At 45.9% G+C, this 18,460-nt stretch overlaps 1 protein-coding gene and 1 long non-coding RNA gene across 2 annotated transcripts in view; one reads left to right on the forward strand and one right to left on the reverse strand.

The window, feature by feature from the left end:
• Positions 1 to 18,460, forward strand: part of LOC111251594 (uncharacterized) — a 137,617-nt gene that overhangs the window by 40,349 nt on the left and 78,808 nt on the right. The window lies entirely within an intron of this gene.
• Positions 4,103 to 18,040, reverse strand: LOC147755339 (uncharacterized). Its single transcript, XR_015328742.1, has 3 exons — positions 17,375 to 18,040; positions 11,916 to 12,832; positions 4,103 to 4,310 (listed from the first exon to the last, which is right to left on the reverse strand). It is a non-coding gene; the product is annotated as an uncharacterized LOC147755339 (long non-coding RNA).

Raw genomic sequence — 18,460 nt, forward strand, 5'->3', positions numbered from 1 at the left:
AGATCTCAGGGGTAACGCCATAGATACGCAAGATTTGCTGCGTGAAACTTGTATAACAATTGCGGAAGCAACTGCAACACTAAGATCTCTCAGGTCAAACTTGATGTAGGATGTAAAGGAGAACAAAATAACGAAGCAAATTACATCCTTTTGCTCTGCTGATAGAAAAAAAAAAAGTGTGACTTAGAAGAATATTTTCAGATCCGCTGATACAGTTCGTTATTCTATACTACGACGGTGAACGTAAACGTTGTGATCAATGGATTTTTAAGAAACGGGTAGGGTCGATCAAACAAGAAAGGCTACCAATAGTGAGTGCTTACTAGATTTTTTGTGCTGTTGTTAAAATTTGGCTATATATGTAGCAGTGCAGTGGCCTTTCGTGCATCTCGACATCCTCCCCTTGTATTTAAAGTATCGTTAACGAACAAGGTCGTACTGGACTCCTTTGTTTGAAGCTGTTTTTCCGGCTGATTTTTTCCAGTTTGTCTCTCTCTCCCTGTGACTCCCAGTACTCGTTGGTGTTGACGTACTGCGAATATTTCGCTGGCCAAAGCTTCATATTGCTTTCGTGTGCCACAATCTTGTTTTTCTTCTCTTGACTATTATAGTAGCATTCGCAGACGTCGTCTCCCCTAGCAGTGCGCTCGAATCGACCGCACCAACATGGCCACCTACTTTATTTTTTCTCGTTCCGCCAGCGTCGTACCTATTTCCGTAAATGAATAAGAAGAAGAAAGAAAACTTCGCCTGCGTGCCTGTCTGTCTCTTCCGTTATTCCAGTGCATTGTGTGTTGTCCTGTCTTCCTTCTTTCTTTGCAGTCGTTTGCTTTTGACGTCCTCGTCTCCTTCCTCCCTTATCGTATATTTCTCTCGTTTCCGAAAGCGGCGCATGCAGGCATATAGCGAAGCCAGTGGAGAACAAGCTCGTATTCTTGTTGAGCGACAATCTTATAATAATGGTAGTAATTGCGGTTTGTTGATGTTGTTGCGGCCGTCGCTGTTGTCGCAGAGGGGACTGGACTTGTAGCAGGGAAAGCCATGCTCATGGATCCATTACTCTTATATATAGAGCAGAGAGAATTAATGCAGAGCTGTAACAGTTCGTTGAGTAACAGCTGATAGCTGAAATTACTTAGGTCGCCTGCAGCGATTTCGACAACCAGCTATGAAGGGCGTCGGGACCATGGAAAAACGGAGTGAGCGCGGGCAAGCTAGGAGAGGACGGACGGACGGACGAACCGAGAAAGAATGAGACAGCTATCTAGTCAGTTGAATAGACATGACGATGACGAAGAAGTAGAAGATAAATGACACAGAGGAAGTGTCAACAGATTTTAAGCGCTGAACAACTGCGAAATTAGACTAAGCGTCGGATACGCTTTTTCTTTAACCTGTTTTATGGTCTTGTCTAGCGGTTATGCGTATGAGCGTAAAATTTATATAGCTATCATTGACTATGGTAGCTGGTCTCAGCGTCGTTCTTTACGTTGATTCCAATCGCCGATTATTACTATACAAAAGACTAGACTATCCTGATCCATACTTACAAACAGTACAAGGATAACTATTAGAATAAACAGAGGAAGGAGTGAAACATTGTACAGACACGTACGCACAAATAGAATAAAGGCAATCATAAATCGAGAAAAAAAAAACAGCGAAAAGGTAACAGGTGCTGGAACAAAGAAAAGGAAAATGGCAATAGGAAGCGAGGCAGCCTGCTTACCATCTTGCCTTAAGCCCACTGCCGCCGTCATCATCGTTGCCATCGCCGGCGCTAGCACTCCACTGTCGAAAACGCCGGCCGCCTTAAGGCCCGACGATCTTCGTTCTGTTGTCATTGTCGTCGTTCTCATCCAGTGCTTTTTTAATATTTCACTTACTGCGTCGGACGCCGCAGCAGCTGTAGCATCGACGGGACTACTGCACGGCTCTCCGCCACCACAGCGGTAGACCATCTCCTTAGTATAGTAACAATAATAATAATCCTTATGTTATTATTAAAACGATAACAGTGATGAGGGTAACCGAGGGAGAGGGGCAGAGACGGCTGGATAAAAAGCCTAAATGACCAGGCAGGTCGTCTGAGGGCAAGGGGTCTAGTAGCAAAGATAACTAACGCAGAAGCTCGAAAGGGAACGGGGGAACAAAATAAGGGGTCTTCGCAATCGGAAGAAGAACGTAAACTAGCAACGGGGAGTTAGCGGCAGCGGAGCAAGTGACGATGACGATGATTTTTCTATTAGCACAAACAGACCAGCGACGCTATCCAGCAAACAGATCCTTGCTGGTGACTGCTCTATCTATTTCCCTGTGCCTTTCTCATTTTGTCCCTTTGGGTAAAAAGGAACAATGGTAAGATATAAAGAAGAGCCAAAGTGAAGAGTACGCGAAGGGACTGTGGATATGGGAAGCGTGCGAGAGAGCTAAATGGGAAGGGCAGAGCATGTCGCTCTAGGTAAGATTGATACGGGGCACGGAAGGAGCGAAAAATCTAGTGGCGAGAACAGAAAGACAACAGGAGCAAGAAATCGCCTAGGGCATCTCTCAGCCCCACTAGCCAGTATAATAAGTTTGCCACTAACTGCAGCTGGTACGGCCGCTGCTAGCCCGGTATGGCTGAAACGAGTTCAGCTCGAGTTGGGATAGGGATTCAGTTCCATAACTTTACCGTTGTATCTTTCGACAAAAAAAAAAAGACAGAAAACTGCGACACACAGAGATTGAATTCGACGCGGAGTGAGGATGACGGAAAAGGTAAGCGATATTCTATTACATACTGCGCTGCCAAGCGAGTGCACTCACACGAAGGACAATGCCGACGGAAAACGAGATTTGAGCTTACGGAAGCAGATTTTAACCCTACGAATTGGCGACGTCTAACATCGATCGCACCGTCTGAGCAGTCTTGTCATACGATTGTACATCAAACAGAATCGATAAATTCTGTCAGTCGTTGTACAATAATCCGTGTCTGAAAAAAAAACGCTCCGTTTCATTCTTGCGACTGCGAACTAACAAATAGGGACGCATCAGACGCAAAACACGATAATTAGTTTAGGCGTTCTATGTTTCTCCCAACCCATCAGACGCACATAATAATTAATCTGAGCTCCTATCTGTGTGTTCAGTTGATCAGCGTAGAGGGCTAGCTTGTTATTGTTCGTTCATCGTCGGTGCCCGCTGTTTAGTAGTGATTTGTACAGCGTAGCCACTTCTAATAATAGTTGAGCCGCGTAACTGACCCACCTGCACCGACCGGTCAGAACGAAGTTTATCGAAACGCTATTTTATATCATTTACCTAGTCGGATGATAAAGCGAACCTTGATTGGGGATCGTTGCTTCGTCAGCATGTTTCGCGTACAATCTTTTTTTGTCAGTCTCGCCTCGTCAACTAGCTGCACTACTAATATTAGCCCACTGCTTTTACCTACAACAATGCCTCGAGACAGGAACAGCTGATCCACACCTCACGCTTGTTGACTCTCACTAGTTCGAACCCACTAATCGTTCCTCGCCAAGATAAATATTAGACAGTCAGATAATTATAGCAATAATAATAATAATATCTCTGCGTTACGTTCTGTTACCTCGTCCACTGGAGCTGTTGCGGCGTAATAAGTGATTCGCCTGTTATTGTCCTATTTGCTAGCTGAATCTGGTGCACCGATGGCATAACAATGGTGCCCTCTGTTTGTAGGCCGCTGTTTGTATGTATATATATAAAATAGTACTGTCTCAGCTCTGTGTAACGTGGATGAATCGAAGCGTACTCTGTTGTGAGAATAAATTTTATTTAGGTGCCTTCGAGCGAATAAGAGCCTTTTCTGTTCGCGGGAAAATTTCACCACCGAGCTTTAGCTCTAATTGCTTTAGGTTGGGGGTGGATCCTGATTGGTTGAACCGTGTGTGACAATGTATTCTTGTTAATAAAATATGATCAAATGATATTGTTACTGTTTTTAAATGCACGTTTTTTATGGAGCTCTCTAGATTTTTGCCCAAAAAGAAACCGCGACTACTGCTCGGATGTACCATGCGTCGGTACGCCCTAGGGGCATCAGTTAATTAATAAAATTGGAGATAAAACTGCATCCAGCATCCAAATTTTATTGCCACTGTTTGTTCACTTTCTCGTTAGGCTCTGAGGTATTCCTTTTGTGTAACAGCTCAAGTAAGCGGTTCCTCGTTACATCGTCCTGGTTGCCGTCCAGCATGATGATTTGATGAAGTGGCAGATCGTCGATTATGTTTGATTAACGTGAGGCACGATGGTGATGAGTTATCGTCCCGAGACACCTGAAACTAAGTTCTTGTGCAGTTACTTCCCTGCTCACTTATTGTATTTACTGTTGAAAATTTTATGGAGGCAGTTAGAAGTTGTTTAATCGTATTCGTTATTACGGATCGTTTGCTTTTTAGAAAACGCTGACTGACGCTGGCGAGCAATCAGGGGCAACGACGGAAGGCGTCATCTTAGTAGCCAGTGGTTCGCTGATTAGCTCGTATCGTTTTTTATCCCATAAGTTGTAGCCGCAGTTATCCAGCAAAAACTGCTAATAGCTTTATAGACGACCTTAGGGAAGATTATTGTAAGCAAAGAAAAGAAGGTGCAGTTGGTTAATTGGATATTCTTATTATATAATCTTCTGCCAAACGATTTATCATAGACGCGCTAAATATTATAAGTGACGTCCAAAGTTATTAAAAGACTCTCATCATTGACACCAATGATATTTCAGCTATTGCTTTCTCCCAAATGAGAAATGATGAACCGATCAACTTATCTTTCAGGTGAAGTACTGCGATAAGGTTGCACCGAGACTGCCATGTTACTGTCTAGCGACACATTGTACGGACCTAACCGTCTTAAATATGCCACGATGCTCAAAAATATACGACGCAGTACTTAGTTTCTATCGCGGAAAACATCTCTCAGTGCGCAATGAGCGTCATGAAACATTGGCTACCTTCGGTGGAAACTGTTGCGCGTACATGATAATGAGGTGGCACAGAATTTGCCAGTTGCAATCATGTTGAAGGTAACTTTCTCGTCTATTCAACATGGAAATCTTCTGTTGCACTGAGTCTGAAAGGGTTCTACAAGGAGGTGTGCTTTGAGCGGTGTGTATAATACTATCGGATCTCCGTCGCACGGATATAGGACCATGGCTGGTGATTAGCTGTACGCCACCCGCTCAGCTGAGTACTCGACGATTATGTATATATATACAACAACGTGTAGCTAGTAGTGGATGCCCGGTTTGAGTCTCGCGCTCGGGAAAACTGGGTAGCCCAGTCAGGGTCTAAATCCTCATTCCTCTTTCACCCCAAAATCTACTCTACTACAACACCCGCTCACGATACTTGCTCTCTGTCTTTGCCCCGTTGTCTGTCCTTCCCCGTTTTCGCGCGCCTTTCCTGCCTGCTCACCCATTCGCCGTCTGGCAACTTCCTGGCAGTTACAATAGAGTCCTGTGAACCGCGTGTGGATTAAACGCTGATTATTAATACAAATTATTAGCGTTAGTATCACCAATATATATATATATATATACATATATCCTTGTGGTATTACCTAACATCCTCATAATAAGAGCAACCACTACAATAGCAACTACTTGCCAAGTTTCTGCGGCATCCTGGTTGAGGCAGGCCGTTGTCAAGTTACCACAATCACTGCTTTGGTTGCTGTAGGACTAATGTTATAAAGATGCTGATGCCGAAGATGAGTTTGAATGTACGTATGTATGTATATATGCTTGGCTCAGATAGGTCCAAACGAATTGAGACGCCGGAATAACAAAATGTTCTATATTAGCCGTAGGACTGAGGATCAGTATTTGACGATAAAACGATTAGAGTAACCATGAGGACGCAGTTATTGGTATTACGCTAGCTAATAGCTATTAGAATGCAGATATCATCCCAGAAACGGTGACCTGGGCAAGCAGTCAGTAATAACGGTAGGTGGCCATGCCGGAACGATTATATGGAAAATGAAGACTAATGTTGGCGTTTGCGGAATAGTAGTTGAGGTTGATCGAGGAGAAGGGGTGATGTAATATTAATTTGTGACCTAATATTGGTTTGAGCTCCAGTCCGATGCGATTTCCGTCTAGAGACCAGGTGTCCACTTGAAATTGGGCGTGGAGCGCCAAAATTCGAGTTAGCTAGTAACGGGTGGTAGGAACTTGGCGATATATAACCTGCTGTCTAGAGAAAATATTTCATTTTAAAGGTTCTCAAGTTGAATTTTGACGCGATACGAGTCGTATTCCAGTCAATAAAAATGTCTTTAGCCTTTCGAAATTAGCGTTTTTGCTTTCTATTTCTTCCTCATCAGCTGAACAAGCTCTAGGAACTCGCTCATATCGATCAGGGCTCGACAAAACGGCTGATTTTTTAGCGCATAGAAAATGATGAGCTTTTATCTATCGCTTATCGGCGGTATCATCATCACCCCTGCCGTCGTCGTCGTCGCCGTCACCCTATTATCATCATCGTTAATTCTTGTCCTTTACTGATTAGTTAGCTGGGTAGTTAACGTTTTCTATGACCTCACGCTACCGGAGGCTCAGCGTCGCTAGCACGACGATAGCTGTTACTTTTCTTCGTAGCTTTCTGAGGTCGCTGCGGTCATCGCCGCCGTAGCCGTTATCAGCATCAGCGTCCGACGTTATCACTGTGACCAGAAGCGTCACGACACTGTTGCTATGGGGCTGTTATTGTTGTTGAATTCCTGCTCGGTGAGAATAGCGGCGACATAGACAAAGTTAAGAATAACATTCGCGCAAAAATATGGGCAAAAAGCGTGTGGGTGATACACAGTGTGCAGTCAACAAAGTACCAAGAAATGATAGTGACTAGCAACGACGATGATGAAAACTATTATTATTAGTGCTAGCAGTAGAAGTAGGACGATATTGATAAGAGTGGAAAATTAAATAGTAGCGGGATTTGCAGCGTTAGTAGAAGCGGATTAATCGCGAGAACAGCTTGCAGTTCTACCATCGTCTGCTTGTACAGTGGTTAATGGGTACAAGCTTGAAACTGCTCGGCTGACTACACCGAGCGTCCCGTGATCGCCGGTTAGCAGGCCCAAGCAAAAACAACCATTATAACGCCGCTAGTGGTATCATCGTATGCATCAAGGCAAGCAATAACGCTACCTAGTTTCTTTGTATAAGGGCTAGATGATAGCAAACGTTAGTGACATCGCTTTTCACGGGAACCCCGCAGATGCAGCCTGGTAATGGTTGGCCCAATACAGGACCTGCACAGGGCCGTCATGGAGTCCAATCTATACAATATTCGACTTTGCGCCCTTAATTCGGCTCGCGCACTATACTACTCCGCCTCGTAAAAAAGGATTTCACCCCCCCCCCGCCCCCCAACCCTAAATCAGATTCAACTTCTAGCCCACTTGCGCTACGCGGATCGCGCGCTCGATCCCCGATAGGATCCCTTCGTCAATGGGAGCGCTTAGCGAGGAGCCGTTTAAAGCGGAAGGAAACTATCGTGTGTTTAGGAGCGCCGTGACTCGCCATGATAAGACGCACGCACGCCCGAACGCAGACGCTCAAACACAGGCATACACGAGTAATAATTGTCAGGGCTGAACGAAGGCCGGGGGTGTTAAATGCCGGTTCGGTCGGAGATGATACTGTGGCACTCTGTGAGGAGTGTGCTGACATCGAGGCGCTAAATGTCGGTAATTATAAGAAAAAACGACTTCGACAAACTTTTAGTGATATATGACAATTGGTGATCGCTTACTTGGTAACTGAACTCCAATGATGCCGATCCTGGGAGTTAAAATTTTTAACTTTTGTATGCGGTCTGTGTGTCTAACAATTCGACAGTTCATTATAATACTATGGTGGTACGTGGGTGCGTAGGAAAAGTAAATAATGCATATAGGTCAAAACAGTTAGGTCTTACTGTACGTTAAAGCTACAACAGTAACTGACTACAATAGATATTTGATTGCCTTTATTTTGTTGCTTAGATATCGTCTTATGAGTGAAGTCGACTTACGGGTTTTCAGACTTCATAATCGTTTTCAATCCGATTTCTAGCTTGACTACATTTGTAACTTGAATACAAAAAATCAAGAACGATTTCCATAATCATTTGATTCCTGTCACCATTAGTGTTTTCATCGCAGACGTCCACATATGTGGAGTCACTCACGTCGACCTTTACGGCTACGACGAAGGACCGCTGCAGTCGGCTGAAGTCGTATTGCTTTTCCCCATTTTGGCGTTTCTTTTTTAATTAAGAGACCGACTGAGGGAAAGAAACTGAGACAACTACTACTGTCTAATTTCTACTTCGGCAGCGGCCACTAAAAAATTGTTAAATACCGGCAGCGGTTCCTGTTAATTGTCAACAGGCGCGTGCGTGCGAAAAAAGGACAAGCATACCCGGTATTAAGTGGCCAACGGGCAAGGGCAGGCAACTCGAACCCTGGGAGAACCCCATTGGGGTTTGAAAATCCATCAGTAGAGACGTAGGGATACTTGAGGTATGGAGAGAGTTGCAGAGGAAGTGAGAAAGTGGATTGCGTTGAGCGCCACTACGAGCCATTACTGCCGGGAGGGCAATTAGTATATAAAACCCTGCGCTGGAGACCTTCTTCCTTCCAGCTACCCTCACGATCTCATTTCAACCCATAGCCCTCTTCCTGCGAAGCGGTGACTAGTCTGTGGGCCTGTGTGTCCCTTTTCTCTCTGTCTGTCTCTCCTGCCGCTTCTGCTGTCGTTCGAGTGCCGGGTAACGCCCCAGCTCAAGCTGCCCTTGTTGTTAGCCAGTCAATCGGCCTATCGTCCTCTTGGGATGGAACTGGCTCCTGTAAAGGCTTGCCGCCAGGGCTGATTCACCCCTTTCCAAACGGCGAACGAACGGCCACTGCTCCGGTGTTCCCGACGAGCCTCGGGCCTTCGTACCCACTAAGCTTCGGAGCCAAAGGGAAGTGCTGCTTAGAGCCTTGCTGCCACCACCGGTCGTCGACCGCCCGACCGGTGGGCAATGGCTGTTATCAATATTGAATTTTAATTAGCTCACACTCTCGTCCCTACGTTAGCTTCGGACAACGAACAACGGCGAGTTGACGGCTAAGCGGTAGGGCCAGCGTGCATCGTCATCGCCCTCATCGCGAACTCCCCACCCTAAACTGCTGCCACTGGCCGGACTGCCAAACATCGGCGCATGGTCCAATCGCCCGTTCGCGTCCGTATGCGCCGCGTGCTTGGGTCTCTCACCCCGCTGCTGACCGACTGCCGCCATCGCTACTACTACCGCTGGCTAATAAGCACACGGGGGTAGGGTAGAAGCCCAAGGAAGAAAGAAAACGCTGCGGCCTAGCGGCGGGCCATGTTGGAACCCGGTTACGAGTACCCCCGCAATTCTGTTTCATGACTGATGAGAGAGAGTAGGCCAGAGCCTAGAATAGGACGAGTGAAGCAGGAGGTACAGTAAGAAGAAGGAGAACGTCTAATTTGTGGCAGAGAGAGAGAAAAAGTAACGGCAGTAACAACGTTCGCCATCTATAGGCTAGCTCCTTCTCTTTCTGACCAATGCCTCTCGATTCACTTGTGTTCCCCTGCTTTCCTCACTTGGCGAATAGCTACGCAGGCTTGTTAGCAGGCAGAGCACTGATAGCAGCGCTAGCGTGGCCGTCGGGACGACAGCCATCAAAGTACTGGTCGGCGGCCATCGGAGTCGGCCAAGCCCGACCCCCATTTCAGCAGATCCCAGCTAGTCCCCAAGTAGGAAGGAAGACAGAGAGAGAGAAAGATGGTAATTGATCTGTCCTTCTACCACTAGTAGTAGTGCTCTATGGGGGAGGAGGAAGAAAAGCACGACGACGGAGGCGACGACCACGAGACCGACGACGATGAGCCATAGTAGACAAGTCGATTAGAAGGAAGTGCATGCAAGAAGGCAAGAGGGTGAAAAGAACGATGAAGTATAGGAGACTGAGGGACGGCCACAGAGGTGGCCGTGGTGACGATGAAAGCAGTGGCCGAATTTGAAGAGCGCGGAAGAGCTCTCGGGCAGCTTACGGCCAAGCCATGCTGCGGGATACACAAAATGGTGGGCAGCCAGCTGCAAGCTGCAGACTGTTGGCCCTATCCTCGACCAATCCTGCCGAATGAACCTCACTGAGTGGCCGCATAGCCCGAACCGATTGCATGGTGAAGATGAAACGAGTCGTGTTGGGCCGCAGCCTGTGAGACAGTCATAAGAGACTGCTGTAGGCCAGAAAGGAAAAGTGATGTCTAACTAGTAGCAGCGCAGCGGATAAGATATCTGTATGGTATAATAGAGATGAAGAACGAGCGAGCAAGGCGATTAGGGAGGGAAGATGCAGAGTGTTTGGGGTGGCAGAAAACGGCAATGATTAGACGAGCTGATGCCGGGATACCTACTTTCTACTGACGAGTGCTGTAGATGGAGGATCCCGGGGGAGAGGACGGGGGCTTGCGGCTGACAGTGCGAACAGATAATAGGGCTATAATGGCTATAAGCGAGAATGGTATTAGGTGGATGGAGGATGGGTCTAAGAGATGGGTGCCACGTCTCAAGGCAATGAAAGCGCAACGCCTGCACCGCCATTTCCGCCCGGTAAACTAACTGTTTGCCAGAGCACTCGGCCTGCAGAATAGCGAACGACGCAAGCAGTGGACAATGAGAGAACGAGCACACGGAACACCAGTCAGAAGGGCGCTGAAGGCACGCGTCGACAGCCTGGCGTAGTCAGAGCTGCTTGTGATAGCCGATGATGACTGGTGTTAAACAGTCCGGTTGCCAATATAGGACCGACGGGCAAAAAAAATGAATTAGAGTCTGATTTAGGTTAAGCTAGCCAGACTTTGTGACTGGAATGCTTTATTCAGTCCGAACGGTTTGTGTGTACTATTAGGTTGCCTGAAGCCATTTAGCGAACCGGACGCTTGAACAATTCAGTGGTACAACAATACTTTGCTATGTGTTATATGTGCCTGCCTTATTATTTGCACATCACAGCCGGTAGACTTCTCAAGAGCTGGGTACCTCTGATTTGCAGTATCGTTGAGATATCAAATTATGAGTCGACAAGGGGTACATTGTTTATACTTTCGTTTCCCCAGAATCAATAGTAATCACGCTGACTCACCCTTCGGTTTGAGATTCTGAGGTGTAGTCAATTATTTCGCAGTTTTTGGCCTCTCAATTTTTATTCTTAAAGTGATTCCGCCAGTAGCAAATTGGCAGTATTTCACTGAAGACTCTCTTGCCGAGTATCGGCATCATTTTTTGATTAACTTCACCAGCGCTCTTACCGGTGAAAAACTGAAACTTAATTGCTGGTTTTTTTTTAATACTAAGCATTAAATACTTTGATACTATTTATCGTTGAGCTTATAGTCTTAGATAGTCAAAAAGCTGATGCGCATACAGGCTTGCCAAATCTGACTTATTGACAACAAAAAGTTTTGAAGTTATTGACATTCTTCAACCTGTTAAATTGCTTCGGAGAGAGTAACCACACCATTTGCCTTTTTCAGCAAACTCCTGTTCTTTTGCAACATGCTGGATGCTGTAGTGAACTTAGGTATTTCTTATCGATGTATAATATTTAAGACTGTACCTATCCCTATGTATGAACTTGAAGAAGCAGGTTTACTATAAAGGGTATCTGATCTGCCTCTCGTGGAGCATTTGCCTTAAAGGCGCCGAGACAAAGAGATTAACATAACTTTTCTCTAATGAATGTTTTGGGATCAAGCCATCCTTCAAATTTTTTAGTATTTATCTGTCTGTCGCCGAATTGTCTTTTCGATGTCGTCAGCGATTGTGAGCCACAAAAGGCGATTGATTACCGTCGCGAAAGGTAACCTGTGTTCGATCGCTCTCCGTTACCTCGTCGTTGGCTGTTGCGCGGACGTCGGCAGATGACTGCTGCTGCTGCTGCACGAATTGCTTGATTCATTGTCGGTTTCTTCTCGGCTTTTTCCCGGGAACACATTCTCTAGTCGGCCTATCTTCTTTTTCAGTCATTAGCCATTTGCTCCTTTGCACCTCTGGTCCCGCTCAATCTATCGCTGCTGTGAATGCGAGCATTACCTCTTTTCACTTTCAAGTTTTTTGGTGTAGGGCTCAAAAAAGGGACTCGGAGTGGGGTAGAGGCAAAGGAAGGACAAAGCGAAACATGGAGAAAGAGCTCGATAATGGTTCTCTTTTGTTTTCCCCTCTCCGAGTCACTTCAAGTCGTCGCTCACGCACCTTTACCCACTTAGAGAGGACCCGTTCTCTCTGAATGAACAGCGGCTAGAGTCGGGCGGGTTTGACTTCCTTCTAGACGAGATGCAGACGACAGCCCAGTCTCTGCCTGCCAAGGTGCACTACCCTGCTAACTATGATGACTGACTAGTGACGCCGCTTCAAATCCTGCAGCTTACTTTTTCCACCACTAGCGTACACGATGATTAGCGTAGGGCTTTTGATGCGGTGGTCCGTAAAGTTGTCTCTCGGAATATAATCTTTGGAGAACGTAGGCGCATATTCCGCAAAAGCAAAAGGGCCCTGTACGTGTGTGTATGTATCTAAAGGCGTAATACATACATGTATCATGCTGCAAATGTATCAAAACTAGGGTGTGAAAAAACTGTTGTTTCATTTTGAGGCCCTTTTGTTGGCAGCTAGTAGCAAAGACCAGTTCGCTTAGTTAAAGACTATTGGCGATGGTCGAATCAGCGCGCATCATAAGGGACGCATTCGTCTCCTTGGAGCAGATCGTTTCGGCGTCATTTGCTTGCTGTCCTTATTACAGATATTGCCTGTAATATAAGAAGAGTCACTGAGAGAGTAAAACAGATAAAATAAGATAGAGATCTGGAGAGCCAGGGCAGTACAGCGATAGGTTCTAAACCTCCTGGGACTATGGGGATGGTTTGATGGGAAACACGGCAGGATATAGGAAAAGCTGCTGGCGATACGATGCCAGTACTTATCACGTAGATCACACTAGAAAACCAGCTCGAGTGGACGAGCGACACATTATAATCGTTGTCTTGATACAGTTGATATGGTCAAAGCGTAGTGAACCTAGAGTTATAACCCCTAGACCTGGCTAGATAACCGAAGATGGGGCCTAAGACAGGGAGCACTTGGAGTGGTGGGGTGCGGGGTAACGGGGAAGGCTAGGCAATGTCACCTACTATATTATTATAATGGCATCTATCTATAAGGTAGGCCAAGCACACTTAGTACAGGGACGCTAGTTGATGACACTAAGCCTGAACGATCCAGAGGTGGTTGCTAAGATTGACCACCTTTAAGGGAAAACAGAGAGAGAGAGAGAGAGAGAGAGAGAGAGAGAGAGAGAGAGAGAGAGAAAGTAACAGCGTTCTCGAAAAAGCATCATGAATGCAAGTATAGTTTGACAGTGTCGCCTCTGCTCAGCACTGCACGGTACAAACTCAATGTAGCTGCAGACCACCGTATTAAAGCTGAATTATGTTTTAGTTGGTGTTTTAAATGATCGCGTATTATTCGATGTAGCTAAGGAGCCTTGAACAAGAGTTCGTTTTTGCGTATATACTCGAATGTAGCCAAGAAATCTAGATCTCGGCATCCCAGTTAACATTATACACGTCTGAAATTACGAAAGTTACGTCGTGATATTTTCTTTCCCATATCACTAAATAGCCTGTCAACTTCGTAAGCGATAAACACGCTGAGCCCCTCACTCTAACTAATGATGCCACTGACTTAGTTCGGCTTTATCAACCAGCTGAATGATGCCTTGCGAACCCATACAATTCTATCCAGCCGGCTCACATATCTTACTATACTATACAAGAAAAGTCGTAGACTATCTCTTTTCGAAGATGTTTCAATCGTCGAGCGGATGAACCACACAGTCTCGTCTGTTCTGCCAGTTGGCTAGCAATGGGTTAATATCTTCGTTGCGTTGCTTCTCACTGTTTTGTCATAGCAGTTAAAATCGCCGAAATCACTCTGCCACCGTTAAAAATCGAACGCTTCGAGGAAAGCCCACCGCTCTCGCACGTGTCTGGCTTCTCCAGTTCTCTAGCCGTTTGAATGGACGTCGTGACATCCTGCTTCGCGAGTCCTTCTTCAATTCTTTAGCGCTCGAACGCTACTCACCGACCTTCGCCTCGTCGTAGCAACGGAGAGCATTCTGGGAGCCAAAAGAAGAGATCGGGGCCGTTCACGGCCAATCCGCTTTGTTGCTTTTCTGCTATATTTATTAATTTAAAATTATTATCGCTTTTATAGCTCGCCAGTGTTGCTCTCTTCGCCCGGCAATCAATGCCAGCCAACCTTCTTAGTCCCTATGCCATGACCGGCTGTCCCTTAATGATCAGCACCCTTTGCACGAACGACGGAGGCATGATCTATTAATGCTATGATAGTATTAAATGCTGCAGATATGATAAAAATCATCCTGGCCGAGAGTGTTTCGTGAAGACACGACGATAGACGAAGTTAGTTGGATTGGCCAAAAAGACTGGCTAAATTTTGCGAGTCTGGTCGAATTTGACATCGCGCCATTTGCCCGTAGCTATAGAAGACATAAAGATTGTCATCGCCGGACAATAAAGGCATATTTGACTAGATAAAGCTTCTAGCTCATCTAAATTTATCTTGCACGGCCAATGCAGTGTACCCAGCTAGCTCCACTCAAACGCGTACAACAAGCAACAATTTGAAATCGTTGTTGCATAGGTGCTTGGTGCCAGTATGAGTCTCCTCACTTTGCTCCTTTAAACGAGACTTTTTAAGTCTGAACTAGATAGCATTTTTCATAGGTGTTACGTGCTTTTGCTACAGAGACACAATGCACGACCGAGTGTATGGACGCGTCAGTAGATAGATGATTTTATCAGCCATTAATTCCACTTATATTCGACCTGGCTAGAATGCGCCAGATACTACCAGTAGATCCACGGTGCACACGGAAGCTTGCGGTGTCTGCCGGTCAAAGTATGACCGATTCGTATCATTGTGTTGCTAATTGCGTAGTGCGGTCTAACAACAGCGGACAAGTCGAGTTTGAGTAACACGACTGAATAACGCTGATGATGACGATGATCATGAATGGTAAGGATAATCGTTTGCTGTACCGTTTTACCTGTGGCCTGGCCATCGATTCATCCTTCATTAGTCTATTATTGTGGAAAGTAGTCCGAACGACGCTAGCGCTACGACCGCTGCGGTGGACCTCTGTCGAAGGCTTGTACAAAAGCTCTACACATTGGGAAACAGTAAGCCCAAGACAAAGAGATAACGCTTTTCTGCTATAATATTAATAGCCTAGGCTCGGCTAGTGAGTGGCCGTCGTTTGCGTTCAGGCTTCCTAGCGTGACACTTTAGTCGATGCGATGCGCTCATTGTATTTGAACGTTTTCTAATTTCATTCAAAGTGGCTCGCCATCAATTGAACGCCTATTCAACACAAAGGCAATCTTTGAAGTAACCGACATAATTTTGCTTTGCTCTGGCCAGAAAACTAGTCGTGTGCTGTTCTGCTGTGTTCGCGCTTTCATCCGAGTACCTTCTTGCAAGAAGTAGGCCGCCTCTTTAGGCCATGAAACAACGGAAAATAGACTGTTACAAGAAAGCACCCACACTAACAAAAGCTCGCAATGCATCGACGTTCCTTTATGGTGCTTCGCTGTGTTGGAAAGATTCTGGTAGACCTTAAATAAATATACCGTATAAAGCTTCCGGACCTTTTGACTGATGGAGTCTCGAAATCGATCTTTGCCAGTCATATCATTCAGCGTCGCGAAAACAAGTGAGAACCTTTATATTGCTAGTGACGGAACTCATCCACTGGTTAAGCTCGCCTTGCTCCTCCCGCATGATATGATTTGAAGATGAGCGAGCAAAAAGTCGTCGGGCTTACCATTGGCTGCGGGTGTTAAGCGCTAGATTTGCTGTTCATATACCTTGCTCACCTGTGTCAATAGCGTGATGCATGAGGAAATTAATAACACGGCGTTGTGGAATCTCGCTATCGTGCTCGAGGTCATGAGGCAAGGAGCTTGATTGAGTCATTGAACCATTTCGATGACTACAGAATTCACTGTTACCTACCTCCATTCTCCTCCTGTTAGATGGAAGTTAGTCGAGTGAGTTATGTTCATATGTGGATTCAGCAACCGAGAGTTTAAATACGATACCACGAATAACTTCGAATAAACCAGACGTTGTGCACCAAGCCGAAAGCGGACAACAGCTCGGCGTTACTTTGGCTTTCGTCACATTGATAACGTTTAATAGCATACACACCATTGCTAAGTCAAGGGAGTATAAAAAAAAAGAAACAAGAAGAAGAATTGCCCATATCGATACCCCCCGCGCCCGCCCATCCGCCTTCTCCCCTCTCGCTTTCTTTTTTCAGGAAAAGGTATAATGCCAACCTTCACTATGGCCAAGTCCATCGATTGGCTATGAAGAGGTTGTTAGCAGAGCGGTGATATTAGGCTGTGATGGTAAATGTAGCGCAACCCATCTGTTAATAGAATCCGACGTTAAGTGAAACATCCACAGTGTCGAATGCCAGTGATCGACACCGTTGTCCGCAATATAGGTAGAGTAAACTAGGTGCGAAATCGGTTTTGGTGTGATTCTGAGGTAAGAAATCACTGGCCATATAACAGCCGAAGTTCCTCGATGGGTGCTCAGTGATCTCTGAAGTCAAACTGTACCAGAGAATCGGAACCTTTACATGACGAAGTGAACAGCTGCGCAGGCGTAGCATTGGACCGTGTATTCTGATGGTCATTAAATTATAGTCATATGTACCAGTTATACTTCTCATTAACGAAAATGCACTCATACTTCTACCGTACAACCGTTACAGGAGGATTATGTATGTTGTTTATGTAGCTGAAGGCTTTTTTTTGGCTTAATAATTATTAGGTAGTTGAACTAAGCGATTATTTTAGCTAAGAGAAACGCAGAGGGAAAATAAGCAGAAAATGGAAAAGTCATGTACGTTTAGCTAACAAGAGTTAATAACACACTTTCTGTATAAGATATATCGCCTCTTTATAGTGCTGTTCTAGTAGTCCAAATATATTCATCGATAATCAGCGACTGCGTATATCTTTATTCGATGAACTATGAACGCCGATCAATGCGTTACCTCAGCAGCGTTTGCCGTTGATACTGCTATTGAGCCACTACTGGTGCTTTATGGGTGTTCCCTTTTCTCTTTTTTAGATAGATCGGTCTCCTACATACGTTGTTTCTGCCCGCTTTTTAAAACATCGTTGAATCTCATTCCCCGATCCCGAATAGCCAATATAAATTATAGAAAAAAAAAAAAACTTAGCAGAAGTTACCTGGTGATGATAATGATGATGTGTAATAGTGATGTAGCGTCAGCAAAGGGCACGGTGCCAGTTGTTTCAGCTCAAGGTTCTATTCCCTTTTCCTACGCCCATGTAACAACTATCATCAGTGTCCGTATTTGTTTGCGCCTGTTAGCGTAACTATGGTTTCGTTACCACTTTATTTGTTCTTGTTGTTATTATTTGTCGTCCTCCAATATGTCGAATGCATCGGTTCGCTTGCGCCTGCTGGGTAGTCGAAACCACTCGCGGAAGGTGCATCCGGCTTCGTTACGTGGATGCTGTATTATAATCTAGGTAGCATCTAGATATTATATTTGAAACAGTATTTTCCACATACACAGAGCACACCTCACATACCGGCACGCGCTCATGTTCGTTTACGCGCATAGACGTTTCGTCAGAGTAAAAACAGCTACCGCCACAGCCATGTCTGTCTAATAGACGCTGCCAGCCATCTCGTTTCGTTGCTGGTCTCGCTCGAGAACCTATTGTATCAACGCTCGATCCTGGCTTACTTTCGTTTTCCCCGTTCGGCAACGCTCGCGCTGGGCTTACAACACAAATGCCACTGTCAGCAGCAGCAGCAGCGGTGGCAGTAGTAGCAAGCAATGTGCACTCTGCGGTGACGCCTTGCGTCCTACCAGCCTATATTCACGCTCGTATAGTAGAAGTTGTCAACTGCTAGTGATCGGTGCGTTAAGGAGAGAATGTGCTTTTTATATTTTTAGGAAGCGAAGAAGAGACGTCTGTTCTTTGCCTTTCTCTTTCAGTCTACGGCTGTTCTAAGATCGCGAGAACGTAGCGGCGATCAGTGCGTCGCCAACGGTTCGCTCGCCTCCCCGGCAACGTTCCCATCGAGGGGATCGTGCAGCTCGGAAAGCGCAGCCCAGACTCCTAAACGCTCACGGCGAAAAGCGCACACGACCGTATCAATATAGAGAAGGATGTTTTCAAGCTCAGCTAATTTTTGTCTGTTTCACTCTCACTGGCTGTGGCAGTAGAGCAGCTGGGCACAATGCGCCCGCCGCCGCCGCCGCCGCCGCCGCCGCCGCCGCCGCCGCCGCCGCCGCCGCC

The sequence above is a fragment of the Varroa destructor genome, unplaced genomic scaffold (assembly GCF_002443255.2).
Source record: "Varroa destructor unplaced genomic scaffold, Vdes_3.0 BEIS01000005.1, whole genome shotgun sequence".
Lineage (NCBI taxonomy): Eukaryota > Metazoa > Arthropoda > Arachnida > Mesostigmata > Varroidae > Varroa > Varroa destructor.